This window comes from Bos taurus, chromosome 6 (genome assembly GCF_002263795.3).
Source record: "Bos taurus isolate L1 Dominette 01449 registration number 42190680 breed Hereford chromosome 6, ARS-UCD2.0, whole genome shotgun sequence".
Lineage (NCBI taxonomy): Eukaryota > Metazoa > Chordata > Mammalia > Artiodactyla > Bovidae > Bos > Bos taurus.
In genome coordinates, this window is record NC_037333.1 from 65,453,233 (window position 1) to 65,470,985 (window position 17,753).

General features: G+C 39.0%; 1 protein-coding gene across 1 annotated transcript in view; it reads right to left on the reverse strand.

Annotated features, from left to right (window-relative positions):
- COX7B2 (cytochrome c oxidase subunit 7B2) overlaps positions 1-15,823 on the reverse strand; it is a 134,824-nt gene extending 119,001 nt beyond the window's left edge. Inside the window, 1 exon segment of the mRNA NM_001244116.2 lies at positions 15,739-15,823. The gene's annotated coding sequence lies outside the window, so the exon portion shown is untranslated.
- Between the last annotated feature and the right edge of the window lie 1,930 nt (positions 15,824-17,753).

The following is a 17,753-nucleotide window of genomic DNA, read 5'->3' on the forward strand; positions in this document are numbered from 1 at the left end:
AGGGAAGCCCTACCTCTTCCAATTTCCAATTCTCTCTTTCTCTAATCTCTACCCTAGACATCACTAATATCACAAAGCAAGCACCAAGTGGACAGCTACTTAACTGCACTTTCTAGTGTTTCTATAATGATCATATATTAATAAACCCAAGGAGAAAAGTCCATTTGGTAGAACTAATTCATCTACCTCTATAAAACGTCCTCACATTTCCATTATACATTATGTTTACTATCTGCATTCTCTCTGGCTAGGACTTCACATCTTCTTTGTTAGGTCTGGCCTTAAACCTGCTATCTGCTCCCTGAATTTAGGTTCAGTCACAAATATTCCTTAACATTCAACTCTTCCCTATATCCACCAAGCCTGACACCACAATACTACTTGACTCCTCTTCAAGTCAATGACACTCTCACATACATTTTCTTGTTTTCACTGGAATTCTGTTTTCCAACACTGTTCCAACATATCTGAGCAGGCTTCTAGGGGTACTACCTCTCAGAGAGGGAGAGAGACTAGATAGGTAACTAAAAGGACAAATGTACATTCAGCACAGGGTAATGGTAACGTGGAAAGACTGAAGTTTAATTTCATGTGAAAGGAATGCCTCCTGGAGAGTATTCATCTTGAGGACAGAAAGTCAAAACCCCTCATTTTTTTATTAAGATCATTAGGACAGGGACAGAAGGCTCTGAATAAAAATGTGTGTGTGAGTCACTCAGTCGTGTCTGACTCTTTGAGATCCCATGGACTGGGGCTCGTCAGGCTCCTCTGTCCATGAAATTCTCCAGGCAAAAATACTGGAATGGGTTGCATTCCCTTCTCCACGAGATCTTCCCAACCCAGGAATTGAACCCAGGTCTCTCACATTGTGGGCAAATTCTTTACTGCCTGAGCCGCCAGGGCAACAAATAGTGCTCAATAAATACTGTTGGCTTACCCCGACTGTGTAAACATACATACACACACACACACACACACACACACACACACACACACATATAAACAAACACTAAAATAAAGTTAATGAGAAACACAGCAAGTAGTGGAATTTTGAATAATTATTTCTCTACTTTTTTCTACAATTCTTATTTTGCCAATGTTTCCTCATTCATCTAGTCAGTGTTACTTTTATAACAAAGGAAAATTGATTTACACAAAGGAATAAATCCCAGCAGCATTTCTTACAGGAAGTCACTAAGCCTTGAAACCTTCAACCAGCACAGCCAGGTGTCCCTGCTCTGAAAATATGACTTATAGCTGAAGAGAGCAGGACAGCTATGAGCTCTGAAGCTTTGTTACTCTGGTGTGTCTGGGCAGAAATGTAGCCTAAGTCTAGGCCTTCCTTAGTGCATGCCATGTTTTCACAATCACTAGGATTTGGCATCTGTTCTAGTAGAGATTAGCTACTAAAAGCCAGGACTGGAAACTGGCTGGGAACTATAATGGACTTGACTACACAATAGAAAGGAGGCTGCTCTAAAACAAATGGAGCCCCCCAAGAACATTAATGGTGACTTATTCATTCTCTCTCCAAATATTTACTTACTGACTACACTATGCCCGACATCTGACACTTTGGGCATATAAAAGAAGACAAATCAGACCACATCTCTTTCCACATAGATCTCACAATCTACTGGGAGATGCAGACAATAAAGATTTAAAGAAAAATAAAGCAGGATAAAGCTGCTTCTTTGAGCAAGACAAGCAGTGAAGTTTTCTCTGACAAGCTGACAAAGACTGAAAGAAATAAAAGAGCGAGCCACACGGACTAATATCATTCTGGACAGGAGAACAGCGAGTGCAAAGGAGCAGCAGAGCTGCTGGAGAACAGGAAGTAAGGACAGAAACTAGGGAGTCTGGAGGCACATAATCTAAGGCCTTCGGGTGAATAAGGATTTTCTACTTCATTGAGTATGATAGCAATGCACTCAAGGGCTTTACTCAGAGGGTCGTAGCATATTTACATTTTAAATGGAACTTTTGGCAATGTAAGACATATAGCTAAATGGAGGCAAGGGAAGACATAAGAGGTAGGAGGATTAAGTAAACGTCCAGGCAATAGACGATGGTGGCTTGAATGAAAGTGGTGACAACAGAAATGGAGAGAAGTAGTCAGATTCAAAAGTGCGCAACCAACAGTTTTGCTGATGCGGGATATGAAACAAAGAGTGATGTCAAGGATGATGGCAAATTTTTTGACTTGAGCAACTAGATATTATCATTTGCTTGAAGGGGAATACTATGAGAGAAACAGAGTTGGTAGAGAAAAATCGAGAATTCAAGTTTGGTTACGTTAGGTTTAAGCAGACATTTGGATGTGGGGCTCAAAGATTCAGGCCATAGATGGAACCTAGGGAGCCTTCGGTGTCAGAGTGGTAATTAAAAGATCACCTAGGGAGTGAATGTGTCTAAAGAACAGGCACGGTCAAGGGACGGAGTCCTGGGACACTTCAACATTTAAGGCCAGAATGAAAAAGAGGATCCAGCAGAGAGGACTGAAAGGGAAAACCAACGAGACAAGGAGAAGATTAGAAGATGCCCCCAGAACCAACTGAAAGAGTCTAAGAGAATGCACTTTGTTGTTGTTTTTTTTTAAATATAAATTTATTTATTTTAATTGGAGGCTAATTACTTTGCAACATTGTATTGGTTTTGCCATACATCAACATGAATCCACCATGGGTGTACAGGTATTCCCCATCCTGAACCCTCCTCCCACCTCCCTCCCCATACCATCCCTCTGGGTCATTCCAGTGCACCAGTCCCGAGCATCCTGTATCATGCATTGAACCTGAACTGGTGATTCGTTTCACATATGATGAATAACACAACTATGTAAAACTCCCGTGTCTTGTCTCTGATCTCAGAGCCTTGGAGAAAAGACAGTAGTTTACATCAGGTCTCAGTTTCCCCAATTCTCATGGGGGAAATCTATGTAGTAGACTAGTAAATACTGTGCCACCTCGTTATGGATTAGTTTGCTTACTCTGAGCCCACTCTTGTTTCTTTCCCTTCTCCTCTTTCAACTAGAGAATGACTCTGGATTCAGCAAAAGCTGAAGAGACCACAGATTTTTCAGAATAACACATCCTGAAAGCCAAGCTTGATTGTGAGCATTGTAAAATCAAATTAAATTTCAGGCATGTTATTCTGATGCAGTGAAGAGAAAATGAATCTCAGATATAAGTAGGTTTCTTTTGTTCCAGCTCTGTGCAACGGACCTCTTATGTATTCATTTTATTTCCTTACTCTTTCACCCTATTCAGTTAAATTTATTTTTAGCTATTGTTGGGCATCCTTTAGGAGAGACAAATACTAAGGACTATAATTGAGTATAACCCAAAGGTTCCAAAAACAGCCTGCTTAATGCATCAATGTCAAAGGAAAGAATACCTTTCCTCTCAGGAGGGTCAAAGACTTCTTGCTAACTCTGGTGGCCTGGGAGTCTTCTTCCTGACTTTGATATTAACTGCAGGGACTGTTGGTATTACTGTTACAGGTTAGAATATAGGCTAAAAAGAAAAGACAAGCAGTATCACATGCGGTATTGGACTTAAGTGATACTTTTCATGATGTTACTGGGAGAAGTCTGTTGGAAATGTCACATATAGGTAAACAGTATAGGTGAGCATCTTTGAAATCACTGTCACGTTACCTTTATTTCTATAGTTCTTTATGGACTTTATGATACATCTTACAAGCAGTTTATTGGCTTGGCCATGATTCAGGAAGTAAGGCAAAGACATGCATTCCTTGCACAAGAGTTACTTTGGGGACTTGCCACCAGCTTACATGAAAGGGAGAGCTCAGTGCTCTTGAAGACGTGACTTACTCAGTGGTGCCTGACTCATCCCAAACTTTACCCATCTTCCCCACATCAGTTCTCATTATCAGAAAAAAATGACTCATTAAGAGGAGAGAAAATCAAAGTAGTCCTACATCTTCAGAAAATCAGAATAGGTCACTGTATCCCAAGACCACTCATTATCTTGGAAAGGTATTCTTGTTGTTGTTGTAGAAAAATTTTTATGGACAAATATGATTGGTGAATGGCCAGTAAAATTTATTTTCCTGAATTTTGATGTATTTGTCATTTTTAAAGTATAATTATAAATATTCACTTTCTTACCTAAATGTATAGACAGTTTTGTATTTTTCTAAAAAGAGTCCTCTAAATTGCATAAGCTCAAGCTGTACCAACACCCAATCTCCCTGAGGTAGACATCATTCATTAAAATCACATAGATGGAAAATAATAAAAAATGGACTTGAAACTAGGGCTGCTTAGCATCAGAGAGCCCCCTTCATCATTTAAACCCCAGTGTTAATGCATCTCATCTCCTCTTGAGAATAAATAATTTTGGAGGGGAGAGAAAATAAATGAGGCTTCTGGAGAAGGAAATATTAGTAGGTACACAAGGAGGAGCCTGCTGCTGTTAAGTCACTTCAGTCATGTCTGACTCTGTGCGACCCCATAGACGGCAGCCCACCAGGCTCCCCCATCCCTGGGATTCTCCAGGCAAGAACACTGGAGTGGGTTGCCATTCCTTCTCAAACTAGAAGCACCTGAAATTGAACTATTCCTACTTCAAAATTTTGCCTAGACTCGTGCCACCCACCTATTACAGGGCTAGCAATAAAGGATTATTTTGAGTGTACGTGAGTATGAACTTTTATTTTGCCCTTACTCATGCATTTCTATAAATTTGACTATGGTTTCACAATCATCATGACCATGAGAATGTCTGATGGGGGAAAAGAAAAATCTGCAGTACGCCCTTTATTTATGGAACTCTCTCTCAGAGGCACCAACCTACTTTTATTTTTGGATGCCTTTTATTATTGTGGTGGTTGTGCTATTGGTAAATGTACCCAGTGGCAATTTCATGACTTGCATACCCAATAAATGCAATAAATAATTAAAGCTAGCATTAAGCATGCTAATAAATTTACAGGGTTGTTTCCTAAAATAATTACCCCAGTAAATGTGAAAAGGCTACAGTTAGCAGATAGGTAAGACAATCATATTTGAGATCTGATCATATTTCTAGAAAATTCACAGTAGCTCTGCTATTAAAGCTAGTGGGAAAACCTTCCTCTAGGGACTATTTTCGTGGTTCATTTTGCACCATGCTAGCACTGACCCAAAAAATGACTAGAGGCACAAGGTTCTGTAATAGGAATAACCACAACACACCTAAAACATAGTTTTGGGCAACTGAATATTGTATATTTGCCCCTTTTGCTTTTATTAATGCAGTTCAGTGGATAAGAGCAGACAGAATCGAAAGAGAGGAGAATGTGCTTTATCATCTGTTGCCAAATTTCAATTTCCTCTTTCAAGTACAGTTGAATGCATTTTCTTTGCAACCCAAAGACAGAAGATCTTGATTACTGTTGCTAGAATAATCTCAGCATTTGTGTGGAGAAGATAGGAAAAATAAATAGTCTCTCTGGATGATGTGTCAGCTTGTGAACTTACAAAACAAGATATATTCTTGGAGGTAGGGAAATTAAATTAAGGTGAAATGGTAGAGCCATTAAAATGACAATTGAAGGCTTATTTTGTGGGCCAGGGCTGGCTTCCCAACTGTCCTTTGTCTTTAGCCTCACCCCAGGGGCACAGACAACAAACCGGAAATGAACAGGTCAAGACAGGGGCAACTGTCTGGAAATACAGGTCACTCAAGCTGTGGGCCCTATTAAGAAATGCTAGTTTTTTCATAAAATTTAGTTTCCAGCTCTTTTCTCCCCTGTCTTCACCTACCCCCATGCTTGTTTCAGATCTTTAAAAAGAAAAGGAGGTGATATCTCTCCTGGCTCAGTTGGCATTCTTTCTCTCTATAACAAGAAAATGCTAAGGCAGAAAAACACCACTTGGACTTCTGCTAAGAAACAAAGTAGCTACCAGTACTACTAGCAGACACTAATTTAGGAAACAGCCTATTACTGTCCACTCTCAAGTGATGGGGTTCAAGACAGGCCACCCTAAAATACAAAATTAAATTTTATAATGTTGATTTTTATAACATTTTTAATATTAAAACATTAATATTTATATAGGGATTTTTCTCCTGTATATAGGCACTGACCAATATCCAATTGTATATAAAGATGAATTTAACTACTTCTCTTCCAAATTTCTATACCTTTTTACAAATCCTGAAGCTGAATTACCTCTTCCATTCATAAATTAAACCTAAAGGAACTACTGATTCTTTTGAATTCTCTGTTGAAAAAGTCAAAATTAAATTATTATCATCATTTATTGCTTAGATTATTCTACTATTTCCCTAATTGATTTTCCTGACTTACGTCTCTCTCCATTCAATTTACCAACAACCAAATTTTCTAAAGTACCATTTTTCATGCTTTCACTTTCTGGTTTAAAATCTCTTGTTGATCCTACATAATGCATAGCATCTATCCTAAACTCTTTGGTCTAACCTGGTAAGTTCATTGCTGACAGCATATCTCCTTTGTTCCCTAATCACAGGAATAATCAATAAATCACAGTGTATTGTAAAATTACCACACTGTAAAATCAGGGAAAAGGGGCTGTTCATCACTTTTTGTTTATTGCTATATTTCTCTATAGTTGGAGAAGAAAGTTATTATATGTTCAAGAAATGGCTTTAATTCATATTAATATCCACACCCTATATGCTTTCTTTTTTTACTTATAAAAAGCAAGGTCCAAATCATGTACCATCTCCTCCAATAAATATTATCAATACTTCAACCTCTATTTATCCTTCTCTTTTTTTCAATATGCCAGTAAATCTGGAAAACTCAGCAGTCGCCACAGGACTAGAAAAGGTCAGTTTTCATTCCAATCCCAAAGAAAGGCAATGCCAAAGAATGCTCAAACTACCACACAATTGCACTCATCTCACATGCTAGTAAAGTAATGCTCAAAATTCTCCAAGCCAGGCTTCAGCAATATGTGAACCGTGAACTTCCTGATGTTCAAGCTGGTTTTAGAAAAGGCAGAGGAACCAGAGATCAAATTGCCAACATCCACTGGATCATGGAAAACCAACAGAGTTCCAAAAAAACATCTATTTCTGCTTTATTGACTATGCCAAAGCCTTTGACTGTGTGGATCACAATAAACTGTGGGAAATTCTGAAAGAGATGGGAATACCAGACCACCTGACCTGCCTCTTGAGAAATCTGTATGCAGGTCAGGAAGCAACAGTTAGAACTGGACACGGAACAACAGACTGGTTACAAATAGGAAAAGGAGTACATCAAGGCTGTATATTGGCACCCTGCTTATTTAACTTATATGCAGAGTACATCATGAGAAACGCTGGACTGGAAGAAGCACAAGCTGAAATCAAGATTGCCAGGAGAAATCTCAATAACCTCAGATATGCAGATGACACCACCCTTATGGCAGAAAGTGAAGAGGAACTAAAAAGCCTCTTGATGAAAGTGAAAGAGGAGAGTGAAAAAGTTGGAAAGCTCAACATTCAGAAAACGAAGATCATGGCATCCGGTCCCATCACTTCATGGGAAATAGATGGGGAAACAGTGGAAAGTGTCAGACTTTTGGGGGGGGGGCTCCAAAATCACTGCAGATGGTGACTGCAGCCATGAAATTAAAAGACACTTACTCCTTGGAAGGAAAGTTTTGACCAACCTAGATAGCAAATTCAAAAGCAGAGACATTCCTTTGCCAACAAACGTTCGTCTAGTCAAGGCTATGGTTTTTACTGTGGTCATGCATGGATGTGAGAGTTGGACTGTGAAGAAGGCTGAGCGCCAAAGAATTGATGTTTTTGAACTGTGGTGTTGGAGAAGACTCTTGAGAGTCCCTTGGACTGCAAGGAGGTCCAACCAGTCCATTCTGAAGGAGATCAGCCCTGGGATTTCTTTGGAAGGAATGATGCTAAAGCTGAAACTCCAGTACTTTGGCCACCTCATGCGAAGAGTTGACTCATTGGAAAAGACTCTGATGCTGGGAGGGATTGGGGGCAGGAGGAGAAGGGGATGACAGAGGATGAGATGGCTGGATGGCATCACTGACTTGATGGACGTGAGTCTGAGTGAACTCCGGGAGTTGGTGATGGACAGGGAGGCCTGGCATGCTGCGATTCATGGGGTGGCAAAGAGTCGGACATGACTGAGCGACTGAACTAACTAAAGCAGATAGTGAAGACTGCAGTTTATCTATTAATATATTTTCTAGTACTGAATCCAAAATTATGCTTTTTCCCTTTTAGTCTCAGAAATAAGGTATTGGCGATAGTCCTTCTTCTACCCTTGTAAAACAAGAGAGCAGAGCAGCTTCCTAAAGACAGTTCAATTTCAAGAACAAGTGAAAATAAAGGGGTTCCTAGTTTCTCCTTATCAATTCAACAATCAAATAACTCCCTGAACTACTTCAGACATGTTATGACAATGGATCTTACATGTAAAGGAAACATCAGAGGTGGGCAGGAAGCATTCTATGGTCCCTCCCATACACCAATATTCTGCAGCATTCTATTCTTTCTAAACCTCTAAGCTTAATCTTAAGCTTCAGCTCAGCTTGAGGAGTGGCTTTCCCCTAGAGAAAGGAATGAGTATCTTATCAAGACATTCCTGCTCCCACCATTGAGTCACCCACTCCAACTATGACTCTGGGTATCTTTCTAGAGCCAGTGTTTCCAGTTTAGATTTTCAAGCTCAGAATCCTTCAAAACAGGTCAAAAACCACATTAACTGAAGTAAATCTGTAGTCATTCTAAATCTAAAGCTGAAAATTTAATCCCAATTCTATTTCTTATCCCAAATTTTGACCAGCACATTCACCATTTTCATCAGCAGTCCTGTAATTTTATCAAAAGGCTGAAATTCTAAGAATAAAATTCTGACATTATAGACATATTCCAAACTTGAAAATAACCTCTTTAAATTATTAAAATCCCAAGGATAAATTAAAGTCCAAAAATTAGATAACCTTGAAAGTTTAAATACAAGAAATTTTAAGGTTGAAAGAAATTTAATGTCTATGGTCAAAGTCTCAGGCCTTTGTGAGCTGCAGTTTGAAAATATTAAAATCAAATTGCTAGTACAAAGTCCAAAACTCATGTTGATAAATTTATTCTACTTTTTCTCAGTCAGAGGTATTCTCAGTGTCTAAAATGGGTATAGTTTCCTCAAGGATTCATAAATTGTATCATGTTAAAGACAGGTAAAAAGACATGTTTTTACTACAAACATCTCAAAGAGTCCAAAAAGTAGTCATCTGAAAAAAAATAAAGTTGAATCTGTATCTTACTTCATGACCACTGACAAACTCAAAAAGAATCAAAAATTTAATGTATAAAGGAAAAAAAAGCAACCATAAAAGTACTAAAGAAAATAAATTTCTTTATAAACTTGGAGAAATACATTTCTAAATATGACTCCAAACTCATAAAATAAAATAGATATATTTTTACCACATTAAAAAAATTAGTAGGGTCAAAAGACAAATGACTGACATGGGAAAAACATGTGAAACTCACATCAGAGACAAAAGTAATATCTTCTTCATATAAAAAGAGCAGCTGGATATCAAACAGAAATAAAACACTAAGTGTTCCCTAGAAAAAGGACAAAAACTGAGAGCCAGTTCCCAGAAAAATTCAAGTGGCCCTTAAACAAATGGAAAGATATCAAACTCTTTTGTGTCCTATTATTATATGAATGCAAATTAAAACAACACTGAAGTAACATTTTTCACTTATCAGATTGGCAAAAATCTCAACCTTTCATAATATTGTTAATAAGGCTATTGTGAGGCATATAAGCAGAATGCAAAATGTAAAAGACTTACGAGATTTAGCAATATATAAACAATGCTATCTACTGCAAATACTGTAAGAACATCTATGAAATATAATTTTATTGCTCAGACTTCATGAGAAAAGTTAACAGTGGTCCATCAGACAAAAAAAATCATGTGAAGAATTGGATATTAAGTGCTTAAGTGTTGACAATATTGGTCTCTTGAAATGGAGAGCATTAGTTTCTGAATAAAATTCCATACGTAAGATTTGGATGAATTTGGTAGCTAAGTTTAACATATATTTGATGAATAAAGGAACCTGTAACTGATTAGATATATGGTCCATTAGTAATATTTGAAATCATTTATTCATAGCTTAGTCGGTAGGGAATCTGCCTGCAATGTGGGAGCCCTGGGTTTGATTCCTAGGTTAAGAAGATTTCCTGGGGAAGGAAATGGCAGCCCACTCCAATGCTCTTGCCTGGAGAATCCCACGGACAGAGGAGCCTGGCAGGCTACAGTCCATGGGGTCACAAGAGTCAGACACAACTTAGCGACTAAACCACCATCACCAAACAACGTTATATATGCATTTAACTTCTGATCCAAAAAATCAAGTCTCAGAATTTATACTATAGATAACTTGCCAAAAATGAGAAGTATATAAGCTTATTACCAAACTACTATTTTTAATTGCAAAAGAAGGGAAATCACTCAAGTGTCTATCAACAGGGGAATATTTAAATAAACTATGATACATTCACATAGCAAATATTCATGTTACGCTATATTAATATTTTATACCATGAGAAAGAAGCTCTCTACCTATTGATATGGAAGCATTTCTAGAATGAGCAACTAAGGGAAAAAACAAGATGTAGAACAGTATATAAAATTTGATTTCTTTTGTAGAGAAAAGGCAAAATTAAAAATATGTATTCATATATGCATACATTTGCATTTAAACTTTGCAACCCCAAGGACTGCAGGACACCAGACTTCCCTGTCCTTCACCATCTTCCAGAGCTTGCTCAAACTCATGTCCATTGAGTCAGTGATACCATCCAACCACCTCATCCTGTCATCTCCTTCTTCTGCCTTCAATCTTTCCCAGCATCAGGGTCTTCTCTATGAGTCAGCTCTTTGCACCAGGTGGCCAAAGTACTGGAGCTTCAGCTTCAGCATCAGTCTTTCCAATGAATATTCAGGACTGATTTCCTTTAGGAGGGACTGGTTGGATCTCCTTGCAGTCCAAGGGACTCTCAGGAGTCTTCTCCAATAACACAGTTCAAAACAATCAATTCTTCAGTGCTCAGCCTTCTGTATGGTCCAACTTTCACATCCATACATGACTACTGGAAAAACCATAGCCTTGACTAGACTGCCCTTTGTTGGCAAAGTAACGTCTCTGCCTTTTAGTATGCTGTTTAGGTTGGTTGTAGCTTTTCTTCCAAGGAGCAAGCGTCTTTTAATTTCATGGCTGCAGTCACCATCTGCAGTGATTTTGGAGCCCAAGGAAAAAAAGTCTCTCACTGTTTCCATTGTTTCCCCATCTATTTGCCATGAAGTGATGGGACTGGATGCCATGATCTTAGCTTTTTGAATGTTGAGTTTTAAGCCAGGTTTTCACTCTTCTCTTTCACTTTCATCAAGAGTCTCTGTAGTTCCTCTTCACTTTCTGCCATAAGGGTGATGTCATCTGTCATACCTGAGATTATTGATATTTCTCTCAGAAATCTTGATTCCAGCCTGTGCTTCATCCAGCCCGTGCTTCATCCAGCCCAGCATTTCTCATGATGTCCTCTACATATAACTTAAATAAGCAGGGTGACAATATACAGCCTTAAGGCATTCCTTCCCAATTTGGAACCAGTCTGTTGTTCCATGTCTGTTTCTAACGGTTGCTTCTTGACCTGCATACAGGTTTCTCAGGAGGCAGGTAAGATTGTCTGGTATTCCCATCTCTTTAAGAATTTCCCACATAGTCTAACTCAAACCAAACTGCCTGGGTCTATCTCTCACACTTACAAATTAATTAAAGTCTTTTAGATGATCTATAAAATGGAAATTGTAGGAATTCTTACTTTAGGGATTGATACACAAAAATAATGAGTTAACAACTGCAAAGTACACAGGACAATATTGGGCATTTACTAACAATTACAGTAATGTTTGTTAAACAACTGCTGCTTCTGTTTAGTGGCAAAGTCGTGTCTAACTCTTTGCGACTCCCTGGACTGTAGCCTGCCAGGTTCCTCCATCCAAGGAATTTCCCAGGCAAGAATACTGGATTAGGTTGCCATTTCCTTCTCCAGGGCATCTTCTCTACACAGGGATCAAATCAGGGTCTCTTGCTTGGCAAGCAAATTCTCTGCCCCTGAAGCACCTGGGAATCCCATGTTAAACAAGTAAATATCAGTAAGTACAACTTGAAAGAAATATAACAGAAATTAGATTTATCAATGTATATTTTTTTAGTTTTTGAATTACAAGTTTTTGAGTTTGGAATGTATGGTTCAAAAACAAAAGTAAATTAACATATAAACTTAAAACTGGCCCCAGAGCACTAAAACTTAAATATAAGACATTCCCAGATTCTAGACTAGATATTCCCCTAAAACACTGTGTTCTTAAAAATCAGAATTGGTGGCACAAGCGGTAAAGAATCCACCTGCCAAAGCAGGAGACACAACAGATGCAGGTTTGATCCCTGAGTTGGGAAGATCCCCTGGTGTAGGAAATGGCAACCCGCTCCAGTATTCTTGCCTGGAGAATCCCCTGGACAGAGGAGCCTAACAAGCTACAGCCCATAGGGTCACCAAGAGTTGGACAGGACTGAGCGACTGAGTATGCACGAAAAGGAAGAAGTATACCTGGAAATATTATTGGTTTTAGCTTTATCTGGATGCTTGTAAGTCTGTGTGAGCAGTACAGATTCCAGGAAACTATTAGTACATTAATTATGACACTATGGACTCATCAATCTAGGCACAAAAATGCATTTAGCATACCACTGCCTCTCTTGGACTGACATTTCAGACATTCCTGACTTTCAGAAAAGTTTAAAATTCTGCAGTCAAGATCACCAGATTTTACTTGAAGTATAATTTTTCCCTCTGCAACATATTTTTAAAACCTCTTCATTTCTGTTCTCTCCTTTAACTTCCAGTTTTTGACACTCTGTTACTACTGGAAGTGGAAACTCTATCTCATGAAATAAGCCTTACTACCTCCAGAAAGCAGATATTTTCAATCCTATATGACAGTGGCTCTTTCCACTGCCTCTTGCTACGGAATGGCTTAGCTGGTGAAACCTGTATCTCAGAGAGGGTTTCCTTTTTATCTTATTTATTTTGGCTGAAAAATCACTCTCAAAAGTTGATTCCTGAAGTGAAGCTGCAATTGATGTTTCTGAAGCCTGAGAGCCTAGGGGCCCACTGAGAACTAATAGCCCTTCCATATGCTCCTGCGGGCAGTGCCTTTCATCACTGAAGTGTTCAGGCCTTGAATAGCATTTTTTTTCTGCTACACATTTTTCTACAGCAATAAAATATGCCTCTACTTTTTATCTTCCTATACCTTTCAGAAAGTTGGAGTTAATTTGTTAACCATTTAATCCATTTCAAAAGTTGAGTTTCTAACTGCTTAACCTGCTTATTAATTTGGTCTGTTCTCCAAAATATAACAGATTATTGCTGTTTGCTGGAAATGAATACTTGCCTTCCTTTTTATCTTTTCCAGACATCAGGGTTTGTGGGTTTTGTTTTGTTTTTTTTCTAATTTCTTCCTCCATTTCTTAAATTCCAGAATCATTTCAACTATCAATGATGAAATCACTACATTCTGAGTTTACTAAAAGTATCTACTATTTAAACAGATTTCTTATCCCCCACTTCTCTGAGATGGATAATTCCACAAAAAAAGACTTTTCTCCCATCAGACTGATATCAAGCCTATACAAGCTTAAATTTAACTCATCTTCTTGCCTTGTTCCTTGCAATGTGCCTTATCTTGCTGAGCCTTGTCTTCAGTCCTAATTCTTGGGCATATTCCTTTAAGGCACAAACTAAGTATATCTCTCTGCAAATCTACAAAGACTATAGTACCTGAAAATCACCTAATGATACTCTGTATATTCTACAGACCTTCCTACTTTTCTCACTATTTAAGATTCTGTTCTAATGCACTTTATATCATTTTCTTACCTCAATTGTTTCTTGACTCTCTTTGAAGGAGACATTCCATTTGAGACCCTGCCTCTTTCTCTTTCTGATTAATTTGGGACCTGGGGACCTATTTCAATCTAGTAACAACTAAACACCTCTCCCTTTTCTTATACTCTGTTGAACAGCATTTACATCCCCTTGACTCTCTATTTCTCCCTTATAGATGTCTACTGGAACTTCAAAGTGTAATTTTCTACGTCACCTTTGTCAATTCACTTCATAATTTCTCAAGTTTTCTTCTAAAATAAGTTTTATTCTCCGCCAGTTTTTCTTTTGTTTCCATTGTTCATTTGTTTCCATTGTTCTATATTAACCTGAGCACGAATTTTAAATTACTTGAATACCTCAAACTAAGCAAATGCAATCATTAGAACCAGAGATTCCCAAGCACAAGCCTATCTGACTTGTTTTCTTAGACACTATTTTTGCAATCGTTTTACTGAGTTATTTTTCCTTCTGAATTTAGGAAGTTATATGGTCCTTATCGGCTTCCCTGGTGGCTCAGCGGTAAAGAATTTGCCCACAATGCAGGAGACCGAAGTTCAGTCCTTGCATCAGGCAGATCCTCTGGAGAAGGAAATGAGAACCCACTCCAGTATTCTTGCTTGGGAAATCCCACAGACAGAGAAGCCTGTCATAAAAGAGTTGGACATGACTGAGGGACTAAACAACAAGATACTCTTTACAGTAAGGGTTCTCTTTTTTTTTTTTAATTTTGGTATCCATCAACCTCCTATTGGTGGAGTCACAATTTGAATCTCAGCAGTGAAAAGTCATGGTCAGACTGTATGAAATTATCAAATTTAGGGCCACTTGAGATCAAGAGATAAGTGGTGGTGGTTTAGTCACCAAGTCCTGTTGTATCTCCCCAAAGAGATAGGAGAAACTTTTAAACATAGGAACAAGTCACATGACTCCTAGATTTGTCCCTCTGTTTCCTCTCTTGACTCTGAAAAGGACTCCAAACAATACAAAAAATAACCAGAATTTCATATTTTCTCTGCCACAACCTAAGCCTAGCACTAAATACATCCTGCAGATACTGCTGATTACAGTAGAAACACTTTGAGACCTAAAAAAGGCTGGTACACGAAAAGACTCTCTATAATCAAACCCTTGTCTCTGACAAGGCTACTTAGAAATAATCAAATATGTAGAATTTAAGGTCAAGCAGCAGCAACTATTTGGCTAGGATGCATTTAATAAGGATATCTCAGTGGTACTGGTCAGATTTTCTTGCTGAGCCCTTGAAAGCTTGCCTACCTTTGCTTACATCCCAAAGTATGCAGACTTGCCCGCTACAGAAATCGGCGTCTGCTTATATAAAAACAGCCACTCTCCTGTAAACAAAATTGCCATAAGCTGGAACAGCCCCTTACCACTGAAAATACGTTGTCACAGCTCCCTACTGCTGAAAATATGTGGTCAGTGCCTAGTCCAACACTGTCCAATACCTCCCACTCCAACCATGCCATAAGCATGCACCCGAAGTGTTACTCCATAAACACTCTAAAACACAGATTTCTCTTTTTCGTTTTCTCTTTACTCCCACTCTATATTCTAGATGTCTGCATGTGAGAAGGGTCCCGTAAGTAAACTCTCTCTCTTCCCTTGAGAGAAATGAAAAAAAAAAAAAAAGCGGCAGGAAAACCAAAATATTTCCTTACAACTGCTAGAGAAGGTACTTAATTAAGTATGGCTTATAACCGCAGGCTTACTGATACTGAACTCCAGAATTAGACTTACCAAACACTGGCCAGACAGCGTCCAACGGAAGATGGCGCAGAAGCAAATTCGTCGCCTGTCAACTTTACCGCCTGGGGGCCTGAGTGCCGAGTGAGGTGGGAACCTATTAGAAATCGCTCCTCCCTAAAAGGAAATAAAGGGGCGGGTCACATCCCGACTTCCTCTTTCAGAACTGACCAATCAGATAGCTAATTGCCACAGGCTATACAGGAAGAAGTCCAAAGATCGAGAACCGTTAAGGGTGTTGTTCTTGTATGTGTCCCTCCATGTAAAGGAAACAGCACTGGGACAAGGGTTCCTGTTCCTTAACATGATGCATGGTCTTTCCGGTGGGAATCTTTTCCTTCTTTGTCACAGCGATCTTATGGCAAACTCTCCGGTTGTTTCTTTCAGTTATATCTTAATCCCACCTGGCCGTGAGGGAAATTTGAAAGTGCCTGTAATCAGAGAATGAGCCACAAGTCTTGCAGTGTATCTGACCTCTCCTAAGCATGCCAAGTTATTAATTATGGTGCTAAGTCACTTCAGTCGTGTCCGACTCTGTGCGACCCCTTAGACGGAAGCCCACCAGTCTTCCCCGTCCCTGGGATTCTAAAGGCAAGAACACTGGAGTGGGTTGCCATTTCCTTCTCCAATGCATGAAAGTGAAAAGTGAAAGTGAAGTCGTTCAGTCGTGTCCGACCCTCAGCGACCCCATGGACTGCAGCCTTCCAGGCCCCTCCATCCATGGCATTTTCCAGGCAAGAGTACTGGAGTGGGGTGCCATTGCCTTCTCCGATTAATTACAGTAACCATGTTTTCCAAGCTAGGACCCCTGAAAGTGAAAGGGGACAATAAAATAAATTTATAAATTTTTGAGATTTTATATTGGCGAATTTAGTATAGACAGCAATTCAAAATTCATTTTTTAAAATAAAATTATTTCTCAAAGTTAAACTATATTTAAGCAAAAACTTGAAGATGTCTTCATTAATATTAAAAAACAGCAAATGGTAATTCTTGGCAAATCTTAATGTATTTTAATTAGTTTCAGCCTTTATTGTCTGTAATACTGTCACTAATATTTTCCTGAAGAATACATTTTTAATATGGTGTTGCTGCTGCTGTTGCTGCAGCTGCTAAGTCGCTTTTGCTACTGTTAAGTCTGCTGCTAAGTCACTTCTGCTGCTGCTGCTAAGTCGCTTCAGTCGTGACCGACTCTGTGCGACCCCATAGACCGCAGCCCACCAGGCTCCCCCATCCCTGGGATTCTCCAGGCAAGGACACTGGAGTGGGTTGCCATTTCCTTCTCCGATGCATGCAAGTGAAAAGTGAAACTGAAGTCTCTCAGTCGTGTCTGACTCTTCTCGACCCCATGGACTGCAGCCTACCAGGCTCCTCCGTCCATGGGATTTTTCAGGTAAGAGTACTGGAGTGGGGTGCCATCGCCTTCTCCGTAAACTGCTTCAGTCGTGTACAATTCTGTGCGACCCCGTAAACGGCAGCCCACCAGGCTCCCCCATCCCTGGGATTCTCCAGGCAAGAACACTGGAGTGGGTTGCAATTTCCTTCTCCAAGGCACGAAAGTGAAAAGTGAAAGTGAAGTCGTTCAGTCCTGCCCTACTCTTCGCGACCCCATGGACTGCAGCCTACCAGGCTCCTCCATCCATGGGATTTTCCAGGCAAGAGTACTGGAGTAGGTTGCCATTGCCTTTCCCAATATGGTGTTACTGTTTTAAAAATTTTTAATTGCCTTCAGTCTTGTCAAATATGTATCTTATGGTTGATATATGGGAAATTTTGACATCTTTAATTTACTCCTCACTGTAGATAATATTTTAAATTTAGAAAATAAACTCAGAGAAATTATGCTAAACAGAAAATCTCATTTCCAGTTTTTCTTAAAATATATAATTTCCAGTCCAAATATTTTCCCAAGTACTGTCTTTTTTGTCTCTACTCAAAGTAACAATCTTCAGCAAACATTTGTATGATACAAGTTTCATAAAATGTTTTCCATTATTTATGATCTTTTT